At 52.3% G+C, this 14,329-nt stretch overlaps 1 long non-coding RNA gene across 1 annotated transcript; it reads left to right on the forward strand.

The window, feature by feature from the left end:
- Positions 1-817: 817 nt before the first annotated feature.
- On the forward strand, positions 818-8,099 carry LOC132371134 (uncharacterized). Its single transcript, XR_009504757.1, has 3 exons — positions 818-1,010; positions 7,060-7,158; positions 7,751-8,099. It is a non-coding gene; the product is annotated as an uncharacterized LOC132371134 (long non-coding RNA).
- The last annotated feature ends 6,230 nt before the right edge of the window (positions 8,100-14,329 follow it).

Below are 14,329 nucleotides of genomic sequence, written 5' to 3' on the forward strand. Positions count from 1 at the left end.
TGGATTCGCGTCACTGGAGGGACTACAGCCCTTCTGTGCCCCAGGGCCCTTGCACGGCTGTCTCCTCTGGCCAGAATGTTCCCCTAGGCTTGTCCCTTAGGGAATTTCCTCCTTGGCTCTCACTGATCTTGCCCTCACTCCCTCGCGTCTCATCACATTTTGTACGTCACACTGCTTCATGAGCTTCTTAGCCCTTACCAAATCCTGAAAGTATCCTGCTTACTTTTTTTTTTTTATTTACAAAATTGAGGTAGAGGGAATTCCCTAGCGGTCCAGTGGTTAGGACTCCGCGCTTTCACTGCGGAGCGCCGGGGTTCAAGCCCCAGTCCGGCAACTAAGATCCCGCAAGCGCAAGCGGCGCGGTGGGTGGGAGTAGTGGGGGAAATTGAGATACAGTTGATGTATATCCTGCTTTAAGCTTCATGAGGGCAGGGCCTGGTCCTTCCTCCCGGTGGGTCCCCAGCGCATTGGCGGGGGAGGGCGTCCATCCTCCCTGGCCGGCTCCCTGGGGGAAATCAGCAGTCCCCTCCCGCAGACCCTGGCCCTGACCCACGGCGGCAGGGCTCGGCCAGCCACCGTTCCGCCGGCCGTGTCTGCCGGTCGGAATCCATCTGCGCTGGGCCAGCAGCCGCGGGCTGAGACCAGACCCCGCACCCGGGTCCCGCGAGTCCCCTCTGCCTCCTCTCCCGGCGGCCGCCCCCACCCCCCCACCCGCTGTCCCTGCAGCCGCGTTCTGTACCCGCGGCCACCAGGTGGCGCCGCAGGCCCACGCACGGCCGGAGGGCAGGGCCGTCGGGCGCCTCTCTCCGGGAGCCGGTGGGGCCGGGGTAGGAGGTGAGGGTCTGCGCCCGGCCAGCGGCCGAGGCGGCCAGAGTCGTCCGGGCGGCTCGGGTGGTGTCCTCGGAGGGGGCGACACGTTTCCTGGTGCGCCCCGGGGGCCGCCGGCGGGGCTGTGGTTGTCGAGAGGGTCCCTCGGGGAGTCCCGTGACCCCCGACCGCTCCAGGCCCGGGTAAGGGGCGGAGAATCCAAGGGAGCGGGGCTGGGGTGGAGGGAGCTGGCTGCGGGGGCGGGGACTGCGGCGGAGGGGGAGGCGGGGCGGGGGGGGCGGGGGGAGACGGGGGGGCGGGGGGGAGGGGGAGACGGGGACCGGGGGTGGGGGCGCGGGGCGCAGGGACTGGGCGGGGACCCCAGGGCTGGCGGGGCGATGGCCAGGTTGCAGCCTCCGAGCCTCCCATTTCCCCGAAGTGACGGGGCGCGCGGGGGCGAGGGAGCGCGGGAGGCCTGGAGGCAGGGGCTGCGGCCGGAAGCGGGAGGGGCGCGGGCACTGGGGACAGATGGACCCTGCGGGCGGCAGAGCTTTGTGTCCGAGAAATGGTGAAAGTAGAGAGACACGTGGGTGGGTTTGTGGGAGCGCTCCGCTCTGCGCGGGACCCTGCTGAGGAAGGGGGCGGCGGGGAGAGGGGACATCGCCTCTGCGGTAGCGTGTGACGCTGCTGGGACAGAGCCCAGATTAGAAAAGCGCCCACGGCTGGGGCCCTGACGTTTCCCCTCAGGTCTGAGCCTTGGGGGTGAGACCGCCCCAACCTCCGCGGTGGGACGGCAGCTCCTCCAGCTTGCCCGGAACCTTAGATCCCGAGCCTGCAGGCCAGCCGCAGACCTGCCTGCGGAGTGAGAATTCGGGGGACCCCGACTCCCTAGACCAGGGGCCAGTGGTGAGGGGAGCGGGGAGATGGGGCGGGGGGGGTGTCGTCCCTGGGGCAAAGGTGGTGCCGGTGTGGTGTAGACGTGTCTGGTTCCCTCTGCCCAGGCCTTCTCTCCGGTCTCCAGGCCCCCTGTGGGGGACACCTGGAAATTGTTATGAGAAGGGAAGTTCTTTCTCTCTGACCCAGGGGTCCATGTCTTCTAAAACTGTGGTGGGTTCACTTGTCAGCTTGCAAGGTGGGTGAAATCTCAGACCCTTCAATTCTTCACAGAAGAACCTTCCAACCCAGGGTTTTACTGCAATCCCCCTCCCCCCAAGCCACCCCTCCCCCTTCCCCTCCCCCCCCCCCCCCCCCCCGCCCCGGCCTTTGTTCTCTTAACCAGTTAGACCTGAGGCTAAGCCCACCACCAGGCTGCCCCTGCTCAGAAGCCTCATCCATCAGGGCGGGGCCAGGCCTCCCTGCAAACAGCAGCCCTGTGGGTACCCTCCTGGGGCTGCTGGTGGACGGGGGCTTTTGCCTCCTTAATACCCTGACATGGACGCGAACAGTCTGTACATCAGATTAACTCCACGTTGTATTCTGGCCCCAGTTCCCATTGGACCCTACTTTCCACCCCAGATTACACTTAACCCCGTTCAGTGCAGCAGAAATTACACTTTCAGGTCAACGGCAGCATAGAGGCTCTGACGCTGTGACAGCGCAAATTTGAGTATAAATCTTTTCCCAATATCCAGTATCCCAGGAGAAATTACGGTACAAGAATTAACCCTTTCCCAAGTAATAAGCTTCAAAGAAATTGAACTACAATTCTTAAGTTCAAGTCCAAACAAGCTCAAGTACTAGGAAGGAAAACAATCTCAAACAAATCAGTTCTGTGTTGCAGTTTCTGATAAACAGGTCACATGACTTCCCGACTCCTCTGGGCGAGTCTGTGGCCCCGGGGCTGGGGGCTGGCAGTCAGGAAGGCGGGATGGATTCCAGACACAGGAGCCAGCCTGAGTTTGCAGTTTCCTGGCAGCAGGAGCTCACAGTCTAGGCTTTGCTTTGACGGTCAAAAAAGGCTGCTTTGTTGCGTCAAGAGGGAAACTTTCCCCTTCTTTCCTTCTAGGGTTTTCGGCTTGTGTAATAATTAAATTGACATAAAACAAGTTAGCAGCAGAAAAACAAATTTTGTGCGTACAGGAGCCCCATAAAAACATGAGACCCAAAGGGCAGCCACAGGATTGTGGCTTTGGTAACTTCCTGAGCCAAGGAGAGGGGTGGGGTCTCGGGGTACAGAGGAAGGCAGGCAGCAGGATGTTGGTGCAGAAAGGCTGCTTTGCAGTATATCTCTCAGCTAGCTTCCCGGTCTCCAGTGTAAATTAGGCAGTTGAGAGGGAGGTAACACACTTTTCCTGAATCTGCTGGACTTTGCATTTAAAGCTCTTCAGGAGACCACCCAAGGCCAGATTAAAGGAGTGCAGGCCCTGCACACACCCTGATGCTTATCAGCAACCCTGCCCTGGAACCCTTGCTATAAAACTCCTCACCAAATCCTCCCCGGCTGGAAAACAGTTTTGAGGGCGTGAGCCCACTGTGTCCCTCTTTGCCTGGCAAAGCAATAAAGCTATTCTCTTCTACTTCACCCAAAACTCGGTCTCTGGGATTCAATTCGGCACTGGTGCACAGAGGCCGAGTTTTCAGCATCGATATTTTGGGGTGGCAAAACCTGCTCCCCTTCAGTTTAAAGAAGAAAGTCCTTCTGGGGGTCTTCCGTGGCTCTGCCTGTCCGAGGCCTGGAGTTGGCAGGGTGAGGGGCCAGGGTGTCCCCTGAGCACCTTCTGTCCCACCTTCCTCTCCCTGCCTGGGGTTTTGTCAGCCACCTAGGGTTAAATCAACACACCCAGAGTCTCTCTCCTTTAAAAAGGCCCAAGAGTTACTAGGTCGAATATGATTTTCACATCACCAGATCTACAGCCACACAATTTAGAACACGGTTCTCTCCACTTCGCAGAGATTTTCCGGGAAAAACCCAAGACTCTCCAGCAGCAGAGACTGGGGGTGTTTGAGGGAGAAAGGAGAGACCGTGGAGGAGACTGTCTGGTCAGTGGTCACTTCAGGTGGCAAAACAGCACAGGCTGTTGCTTCCTGCCCCTCCTGCACTGAGAGAGGCTGGGCGCCAGGAATCATGCCCCTGCCTGGACCCCAGGCTTTGGGGAGGAGGAGGCCCAGCCGGGCAGAAGGGCTGGAGGACTGTCAGTCCCACACACTCCCGTCCCCAGGATCCCCAGGAAATGGGAGCAGCTCCCCCATAGCAAGAAGTGGAGACTTGAAAGAAAAACAGCCCGTTGACCGACATAGCCATCTGACTGAGTCATCACACCAGATGGACCCAGAACACTGAAAAATGTGGTAAACATAATTCCCCATAATCAGACCTGGGCGGTGCTGGGGCAGCAGAGACAGACCTCAGGAACGGAATAGGACTAAGCCCAGCACAGAGGGAAGCTAGTGCATGGGGTACAGATGAACTGAACTCGGAAACCACACAAACGCTGGAAGAAAACGGGTGAATCCCTCTTTGATCTCAGGGTAAAGGAAGTCCTTCTAACTGGTAAAGGGAAAAGCACAGGCCCCAAATGGGGTCATTTGTGCTAAAGTCCATGATACCAAACCTAGCCTTCTACCCGACTTAATTGCATTTCAGCCTTCCCCAGAAATGTGATCTTAATCAGCCAGCCTGGAATTTCCTGGTCGGCACCGAGGAGGTGATCTGCCCCGGGGGTGCTCTCCACCCCCACAGGATGAAGGAGCAGCTTGCTGTACCCCTGCCCACCCCCCAGGAGGAGATGTCCTGGCCCCACCCTCCTTCCTATAAAGCCTTCCGTTTTGTACTGCTCCTCTGAGCGCCCTGGTACTTGCTGGATGAGACGCTGCCAATTCATGAATCACCAAAGAAAGCCAGTTAGAGCTTCAGATTTGCTCAGTCAAACTTTGTTTTTTACAGAACCAGACAAGAACAAAAGGTGGATAAATTTGACTACATAAACAGTTTTTAAAGTGTGACAAAAATGCCATATACAAAGTACAAACAACTGACAAATTGGGAGAAAATATTCGGAACATACGCCCAGAAAAGGGGCGAATAACCCTAACATGTCAAGAAGTCTTAAAAAGCTGAATAGGGAAAATGGAGAAAATACGCGAGCAGAAAATTCCTATTAAAAAAATAAACCCTCAACATATGAAAAAACATTGAAATCACTCATCATTAGAGAAATGCAATTAATATAAGACTGAGGTCCCACTTCTCACCTATCAAAGTGGCAAGAAATTCAAAATTATGACCCAATCTTTTGTCGAAGCTGCAGGGTAACCAGCACACTTGTATATCGCTGGGGCGGGGTGGGGGGAGCGACAAATGGTAAATCCTGAAGGGAGACTGGGTGAGACCTGACAAAAATATATATGCACTTAGCCTTGACCAAGCAACCCTTGTTTTCAGGAATCTACCCTGAAGATGCACTTCAAACAATGGGAAATAGATATGCAAAGGGGATTCACTGCAACATTGTTTAATCACAAAACATTAGGAGCAACTTAAATGTCCCTACTTAAGAGAGTGGTAGGATAAACAGGTACATCCAGACTGGCGTGCAGGCCCTGAAGGACGAGAAGGAGGGTCACTCTAAATGGAGGGGGTGTGATTTCCAGCCCATACCATTAAGCGGAAGAGTACAGAAGATCACCTATAGTGCTTCCTTTCTTTTAAGAAGGAAGATGATATGCGTCTGCTCATTTGTGGAAAAAGACACAGGAAGCGTGAGCCAGAAACTGAAGAGACTGGTTACCTGCTAGGTGGGTGAGGAAGGGACAGACAAGGTGGTGTGGACCCCACTGAGTACATCTTTTTATGGAAATTCAACTGCTGGAACCAAAGTAATGCTTCACATACCCCAAAAGTAAACAGGCAGTTTGGACCAATAAGGACTGGGGAGCATCCAAAATGGGATCCGAGCCTCAGAAGTGAGTCTAGTGCAGATGAAGGAGCTCCACCAAGGAGGGCAGGGCAGGAAAAACTAGCCAAGTCGAGTGGTAACAGGAACTTGACAGGAAGCCGAAAGGCTGACGACAAAAAGGGCTGCCGGTGAATACGTGGTAACAGGACTTCCCTCAGGGCTGTGGTCTAGGACTTCTGGAACTATTTTATCTGTACGTGAGAACTGGACAAATACGTAAATCTCTGTAGATGAGAACTGACCTTCTTGCTGTTGGAGAAAGAAGTTAGGAGAAGGGGCGGAGGAAGGCTTGACGTGAGCCCTGCAGGGTGGGGTGGGTGTCCCGCGGTCTGTGTAAACTAGTGGTCTGTAACCTACACACAGAAAGACACAGAGAAAAGGATGTGTGTGTGGTTAGTACACATACGTGTATTTCCCATCTCTGCTGAGAGGGCCCAGAGGCTATGACACCCAGAGGCAAGGAGCACACGGGCCCCCGGATCTTGGTTCCTAAGAGCAGTCATTCTCTGACAAAGGAACTCGGCTCCCTGGAGAAATGGCCGATTCCAGGGCTGGGGCAGGGAACCCCCAAGGTGGGCCTAGAGTGTCTTGTGGTGCCAGAACGTAAGGAAGTGCTCAAAAACACAAACAAAAGCAGATAAGGGCTGTTGACAGACAGTAGGAGCCCGTAGTAGTCAAAGCTGGGACAACATTGGCAATAGCACAGTGAGAGTCACTGGATTGTAGGCCAAGAATAAAACAAGTGTCCCTATGTCCTTGATGATCTAAACAAGCAATTGATTAAATAATAAATGGAGGATAAGGGGAAGTTCTTCTTTACAGTAGGGTTCTAATTAACAAATGGCGAAGGAGAGAGAGAAACAGAAAATCACTGTTACACAATATTATAGTAATAACTGTCATAGGCAAGATCTGCTGACGGATACTAAATTTGTGGGTGAAAGTTGGAGAAGGAGCATGCTTTGCACAGTCTTGAAGTATCTCCCCAATATACTAATTAACTACAAAGAAAACAGTGATTTTACATGGAGACACCTAGTAGATACCACTTTAGCCAGTGCCCAAGGTCAGCACCACTGATGCCAAAAACTCGGCCTCTGTGCACTGGTGTGGAATCAAATCTCGGAGACAGAGTTTTGGGTGAAGTAGAAGAGCTTTATTGCTTTGCCAGGTAAAGAGGGACACAGCAGGCTCATGCCCTCAAAACTGTGTGTCCCAACTCAGGTGGATTTGGTGAGGAGTTTTATAACAGTGATTCAAGGGCAGGGTTGCTGAGAAGGATCAGGGTGTGTGCAGGGCCTACACTCCTTTCATCTGGCCTCAGGCGGTCTCCTGAGGAGCTTCTCTGGTTCTCAAGGTTATCAAACTGTGACCTTCTCTGGAATGAAGAATGCTTCATCAAGCAGTGAACATCTTCCATTTCTTGGGGGTTCTGGTTCTGCAGAAGAGCTCAAAGGTATTGTTCTGTGCATCCCTCGAGGTGGGACCAGGACCTGCCCCGAGGCTGCACGAGTGTTTCTTGGCTGCTCCTCCCCTGTCTCTGCATCCCCTCCCTTCCCTGATTAGCAACTGTTTGAATCTGCCCTTTGGAACTCAGGGAAGGTAAAGACATGGGGGACACAGAAAGGCTTTTGTGCCCAGGAACCCCACAGGATCCTGCTTGGTTTAACCACTGTCAGTAAGTATGATATGATATGTTTTATAACTATGTCAAAGAGCTCCGTGTTATGATAATACTGAGAAGGTCCCAACATCATTTCTGTAGTATTTCTGCCCAAAATTCATAACCTCTGTTAAAAAGGAGTCAACAAACCTAAAATGGAGGCACCTACGTTAGGCTACATGGCAGCAAACCAAGACTTAACATCTAACCTAATTGCCGTTTCAACCTTCCTCAGAAATGTGACATTTAACCAGCCAACCTGGAATTCCTGGCCAGCACTAGGAGGAAATTTGCTGATAGACCCTCTTCTGTTCTCCTAAGAGGGCAACCTTGCCTAAAAAATGCATTCTTTGCTAATAATTTCCTTTTTCTTGGGGCTTCCCAGGTGGCGCAGTGGTTGAGAATCCGCCTGCCAATGCAGGGGACACGGGTTCGAGCCCTGGTCTGGGAAGATCCCACATGCCGCGGAGCAACTAGGCCCGTGAGCCACAACTACTGAGCCTGCGCGTCTGGAGCCTGTGCTCCGCAGCAAGAGAGGCCACGATAGTGAGAGGCCCGCGCACCGCGATGAAGAGTGGCCCCCGCTAGCCGCAACTAGAGAAAGCCCTCGCACAGAAACGGAGACCCAACACAGCCACAAATAAATAAATAAATAAAATTTAATAATTTCCTTTTTCTTGTTCCCTTTCTGCAGCTATAACGAAGTTCCTTTCTATTGCTGGATGGGATGTGGCCTGATTTATGAATCGCTTAATAAAGCCAATTAGATTCCCAAATTTACCCAGCTGAATTTTTGTTATTTAACAGCTTTGGTGGCAGTGGTGGGATCAAAGGAAATTTCCAGCAGCCTTGGTGACAAGGAGAAAGGCAGTCATTGTACCGTGAACCCCTTTTTGAGTTCACTGTCTTCCAGGGGCCGTGGGTACATCCCCTCTCGGTTCTGAGCTCTGCTCTCTGTGTCAAGCCCCCGGTTTAATTGGACTACGGGGCAGGACAGCTCATGCTGGCAGCCGGTTCTTTTTTTTTTTTTTTAAAGATTTTTTGGATGTGGACCATTTTTAAAGTCTTTACTGAATTTGTTACAACGTTGCTTCTGTTTTCTGTTTCGGTTTTTTGGTCCCGAGGCATGTGGGATCTTAGCTCCCAAACTGGAGATCGAACCTGCACCCCCTACGTTGCAAGGTGAAGTCTTAACCACTGCACCACCAGGGAAGTCCCCTGGCAGCCGGTTCTGCCCGGAGCTAAGCCCCTGGGCTTTCAGACCCCATGTCCCAGGTTTTTGTGTGGAACACCCCCCGTGTGGAGCCCCCAGTCCGCAGGCGCCCTCGCTGAGGTCTGCGGGTGCACGCAGGGCCTTCTCTTGGCCAGGACGCAGTCACAGCCCTTGGTTGCTGCTTGTGTGTTAAGGTGCACACGCTTACTTGTCTTCTTTTGTGTAGATAAAAGCTACTGCTAATGGGGGTCTCAGAGGCCAAAAAGCTGCAAACCTTGGTGAACAAGAGTTGAACACTTAAATGCTGTTAGTGCACTTGTTACCAGACCCAAGGACCTGCACGTTAGGATAAGTTGGTTACAGGACGGGCTCCATCAACTCGGGGTCACCTGCCAACTTCAAGAAAACTTCCCAGCAGCAAGGTCACCGCGTCACATTCACTGTCCCCAGCCCAGCGGCACATCCCTTTGAGGTACTAGTTTGGCTCCAAGAAACCTGAAGCCTCAGCTCACGGGGTCCTTGGACCCTGAACAGTCAGGTGCCCGGCCTTCCCAAACCCCCGCTGATTTCACGTCTAGTAACTATGGGCCCGGAAGCTATAAATACCGACAAAAATGGCAAGATCTTACTAAAAGCAACCTAGAATTACAGTGGCCATCATGGGGAACATTCCAGTTAGATAAGGTCGTTCATTTAAGAGGTGCACTTCAGAGCAAGAGTTCCCAAGTCCCACAAACAGCTGGACACCTATTTTAATTTGTGTACAGAAGCCTCCGAAAGTCTTCAAGACTCTAAAATAGCTTCATTAAAAGCCTCGTTACAGAAGGTTAATGAAAAATTAAAGACACAAGAGGTATCTGGAACGGTGACAGGACTGACGTGCCCCTTCCCCTCCCCCTCCCCCCTTCACCTGGGCACTTACGTTGTACTGATCCTCTGTCTGGACGGACTTTCCACTCAGACGAGACTCTGACACAAGTACCTTTTAGAATAAAGCCGCCCGAGGTTGCAGGTGTCCCTACTCAGATAGCGTTCACTCTTTGGTCAAAGACCAAACCGAGGGCCAGAGTTTAAAAATTTCCTAAACCAGGGAGGATCCCCCAAAGTTTTTTGGGTTTAGAGTCCTTACTGGAGCCTCTAACCCCAGCTTCCAGATCTTTATCAGCTTGTGCATGAGTTGGTAGGACCCTAGGGACGCCCCAAACTGGATTCGGGAAGCAGAATGGCGTAGTCCCAAGGACGACATTGGAGATCCGTGGTCCTCTAACGGACCAGACAGAGCTCATGCAGTAGCAGCTGAAAGATCTTCCTGCGGCATCCCAGCTTCTATACAATAAACGAGGACGCCCAGCCTGCTCTGGCTGTCCTGCGTGTAAGTGGATTATCCCATGAGGTCAGAGGGCTGATAAAAAGGCAGAAAATAGGATCGGGGGAGGCCGCCCGTCTGACGGAACTCGTAACTGCGGCTGAGCACTTTGAAAGGACTTTGGATCGAGGTCATAAACGAAGGTCCTTCAAGCTAATGGCCGCACAGCTACGACAGCTCCAAGGCCAGAAGCCGAAAATAATGCCCGGCCCTCACATCACACCCTTGGGGTCCACCATCAAAACGATGGCCCAAGGATGATGTGATGTTCCATTTGTAATCATTGAAAAAGACTGTCCTCAAAGGTCCTATGCAAATTCATCAATATCCACTCAACTGACCCAATGTGGGGGGCCCCCCACATGGGCCCCTCCCAGGACTGACAGGGCCCCAAGGGACCCTCCAGTAAACTGCTACCAGGAAAATATCCTTAGACAGCCAAGGGGAAACTACAATTAAAATTAATGGGAGGGCTTCCCTGGTGGCGCAGTGGTTGAGAATCTGCCTGCCAATGCAGGGGACACGGGTTCGAGCCCTGGTCTGGGAAGATCCCACATGCCGCGGAGCAAGTAGGCCCGTGAGCCACAATTACTGAGCCTGCGCCTCTGGAGCCTGTGCTCCGCAACAAGAGAGGCCGCGATAGTGAGAGGCCCGCGCACCGCGATGAAGAGTGGCCCCCGCTTGCCGCAACTGGAGAAAGCCCTCGCACAGAGACAAAGACCCAACACAGTCAAAAATAAATAAATAAATAAATAAATAAAAATTAAAAAAAAAAAATTAATGGGAAACCTTGACAAATTCTGGTAGATACTGGGGCTGCCCTTTCTACTTTAAGCCCTACCCTCATAGGACAACAAACCCCTCAGAGTGAAAACAAGTGTCCATAGTGAGGTGTCGGGGTCAGAGAGAGATTCTACCTCAGCCGGTACACATGACTCTGGGACCTTTTACTGAAAACACTCCTTTTTGCTGTGTGACACAGCGCCAGTCAACCTATGAGGCAGAGGCCTCCTTTCTAAATGGAAAGGACTGATTGGCCCGCAGGGGAGGCCTCACCTTATAGTTTCCTGACCAGCCTAAGCCGGATCTTTTATGGCCTTCTCACTCTGTCCTTGACGCAGAAGAGGACGAAGTTCAACAAAGTCCCCCTGATCTGCGGGCTACCTCCAATACGGACACTGGGAGAATAAAAAGGGCTGAGCCTATACAAACCTAGAGACATAACCAAACCCCTCCTTCAATGACCTCACTGTCAATTAAAGACTCAGGCCATAGGAGGCCTCACACCTAGTAGAAGACTTAACCTCCCGGGGCTTCCTGTACCAGGCCCTGTAGCTGCCAGTCTGGAAGCCTGACCAATGGGGATGGTGGCTTGCCTGGGGTCTGAGCACTATTGACAAGTCAGTGACGCCCCGTCTCCCAGTTGTTCGGAACCTGAACACCCTTTGCTGCATGTTCTGCCGGATTCAAAATGGCTCACTGCTGTGGGCCTCTGGTCAGCCTTCTTCCACATCCCTCAGACCCCAAAGGCCAATATCTGTTTGCCTTTGCTTGGAACAGTCAATCAGCAATGGGCCTGGACAGTCGTGCCTGAGAGGTTCACAAAGGCCCCTCCTGGTTTCTCCCAGTGGCTCCACCACGATGTAAGCGGCCTCCAGGCCCCTTTAACAATATGCAGGCGACATGCTGTGCTCAGTTACCGAAGAGCCGTCCATGAAAGACTCCGTGTATTTGCTGCAACGGGTGGCTGGAAAAGGACACAGAGTTGCTAAGGGAGAATTACAATGATCTCTGGACACTGTTCATCACCTCAGTCATCATTTAAGCACTGAGGAATTCAGCTATCTCTGAAAAGAATGAAGCTAATCCAAGTACTTCGTAGACCCACAACGAAGGGGCAGCCTCGTGAACTTCTAGGCCTGGCTGGATATCGTAGACTGTGGGTTCCTAAGTTTTCTCTATTTGCTTCCCTACTTTATGAACTTACATTTCAGTCCCCGAGCCCCTTCCCTGGGAAGATAAATGTAAACAGGCCTTTCTAAGGCTAAAACGAGCAGTGAGAACTGCCCACCCTCGGGTACCCAACTCTCCCAAACCTTTTGCCTTATTTGTGCAGCAGAGAGTGAGCCCGGCCCTGGGAGCCTCAGGCAGAAACGGCCATAAACCCTGGCCTGTGGCCTCACAGCCTGACTCAGCGCTGGCTACTCCCTGGCAGCTGCAAATTTGGTAGAAGCAGATTTGACCCCAGGAAATGACGTTTATTTGTAAACTCCTCACACTGTCCAAAGTCTTAACTCTGAATTGACTCAACATGTCTTGGCAAGGAGACTAACCCCCTATGAGATCCCTCTGCTTCCACCTCCTGATCTGCTTCTTAAATGTTGCCCCATCCTTAATCCTGATTTGTTACTGCTCTGCCTGACGAGGGGACCCCCCATGACTGTGGGGTGATGACGTCCCATTTCGTGACACCACGTCCTGGTTCATGAGACACCCCTTTAACCAATCCTGATCTACTTTTGTTTGTTGGCGGGCCATACCGTGGAAACCAGAAAGGGGATTTTCAAGGTGGTTATGCTGTTACTACCCTAGATGACCTACTGGAAAGTGGAAACGTCCCACCAGCTGAATCAGCCAACAGGCAGAGCTTCACGCCCTCACCTGAGCACACCAGCTCTCAGAAGGACAAACTGTCAATGTTTATACTGACAGCCAGCGTGCCCTTGGGGGTCGCACATAATTTGGGGATGTTATGGAAACAAAGGGATTTTCTTTCATCTTCTGGGACTCCAATAAAAAATGGGCAGAAAGTAAATGACCTTCTTACTGCTATTCTCTTATCTTATGAAGTTGCTGTCATCGAAATTAGGGTTCCCACTGGAAAGACTGACCCTGAGTAACAGGGGATGCCCCAGCTGATCTCCATGCAAAGGCAGCAGCTTAACATCTGTGAAGACTGTGGCACCACGTGGATGAAGTCATTCTGCTTCTGCAAAAAACGGCCCTTTGTTGCCAGACTGTTTTCACCCTGATATCCTTGTAACATGGCAACAATCTGTTCCTGCATCAGAGAAATTAAGATGGATAAACAATGGCTGTGAATTAAGGGAACAGTCAGGGCTGTGGGAAACCCAAGACGGCCTCTTGGTTCTTCCCGGCTCCCTGGCAAACCCCATTTTCAGCTTTTGTATTCCTTCACCCCCATAGTGCATTTAATATGATTCAAATTATAAATAAGCTTTGGTGGAGAGGCATCTATAAAATTGTGAAGACACTTTACCATCAGTGTCTGACCTGCCAGGTGCATAACCTGGGAAAACTATTTTTGTTCCCAGAGGCCTCAAACCTCCTCCCTCTGAACCCTTTGAACACCTGCAGCTGGATGCATTCAACTGCCACTCAGGAGGCTTATCAACGTTCTCTTTATCACTTGTATGGTTTCCTGAAGGGCTGAAGCCTTCCCTCGCTGCAGGGTTGATGCCCTCACGGTGGCAAAGAAACTGTTAGAGGATGTGTCCCTCTACCACTCGGGGTGGACCTTCCACAGTTTCCGGTGACTGAGGGACCCACTTCACCAGTCAAGTTGTAACTGCGCAGGACCCTATGGGGCCTCCCTGGGGCAGGCCCTTCCCCTATATCCTGTGCTGTAGCTCCTCTCTGAAGTACCTGCATAACAGTATCTGATGCACGTTCTTGAGCTGTTTTACAGATGCTAAAACCCCCACCAAATGGAAGACGTTAACTACATGGTGACCAGGAGCACGGAACCCCCAGTCATCCTGGAGCCTCGGGACCGATCATGTTACGCCCTGCGACCTCACCATCCACCTATCAGAGAACTGTGCAGAAGCTGATCACATACGCTGTAACCCCCTTCCCTCACCTGGGCTTTAAAAATGCTTTGCTGCAACCCTTCAGAAAGTTTGAGGTTTGTGGGGGGGGGGGGGCACGAGCCACCCATCTCCTTCCTGGGCCCTGAAATAAACCTCTCTCTGCTCCAAACTCCGACTTTTCAGTTTGTTTGTCTTCACTATGCATCGGGCACAGGAACTTGGGGTCGCTAACAAAATCACAGAAGCCTTAACGAAAACCTTGCAAACTTCTTGGAATTAGTGAAACTGAGCAGGACCCTATGGGGTTCCTGGGCATGACAGCCTTTCTGTGTCCCCCGTTTCTTGACCTTCCCTGATTTCCAAAAAGCAGCTTCAAGCCGTTGTTGATCAGGGGAGGGAGGGGATGCAGAGAGGGGAGGAGCAACCACGAAACCCTCGTGCAGCCTCGGGGCAGGTCCTGGTCCCACCTCGAGGGATGCACAGAACGATACCTCTGAGCTCTTCTGCAGAACCAGAACCCCCAAGAAATGGAAGATGTTCACTGCTTGATGA

The sequence above is a fragment of the Balaenoptera ricei genome, chromosome 8 (genome assembly GCF_028023285.1).
Source record: "Balaenoptera ricei isolate mBalRic1 chromosome 8, mBalRic1.hap2, whole genome shotgun sequence".
NCBI classification, from domain to species: domain Eukaryota; kingdom Metazoa; phylum Chordata; class Mammalia; order Artiodactyla; family Balaenopteridae; genus Balaenoptera; species Balaenoptera ricei.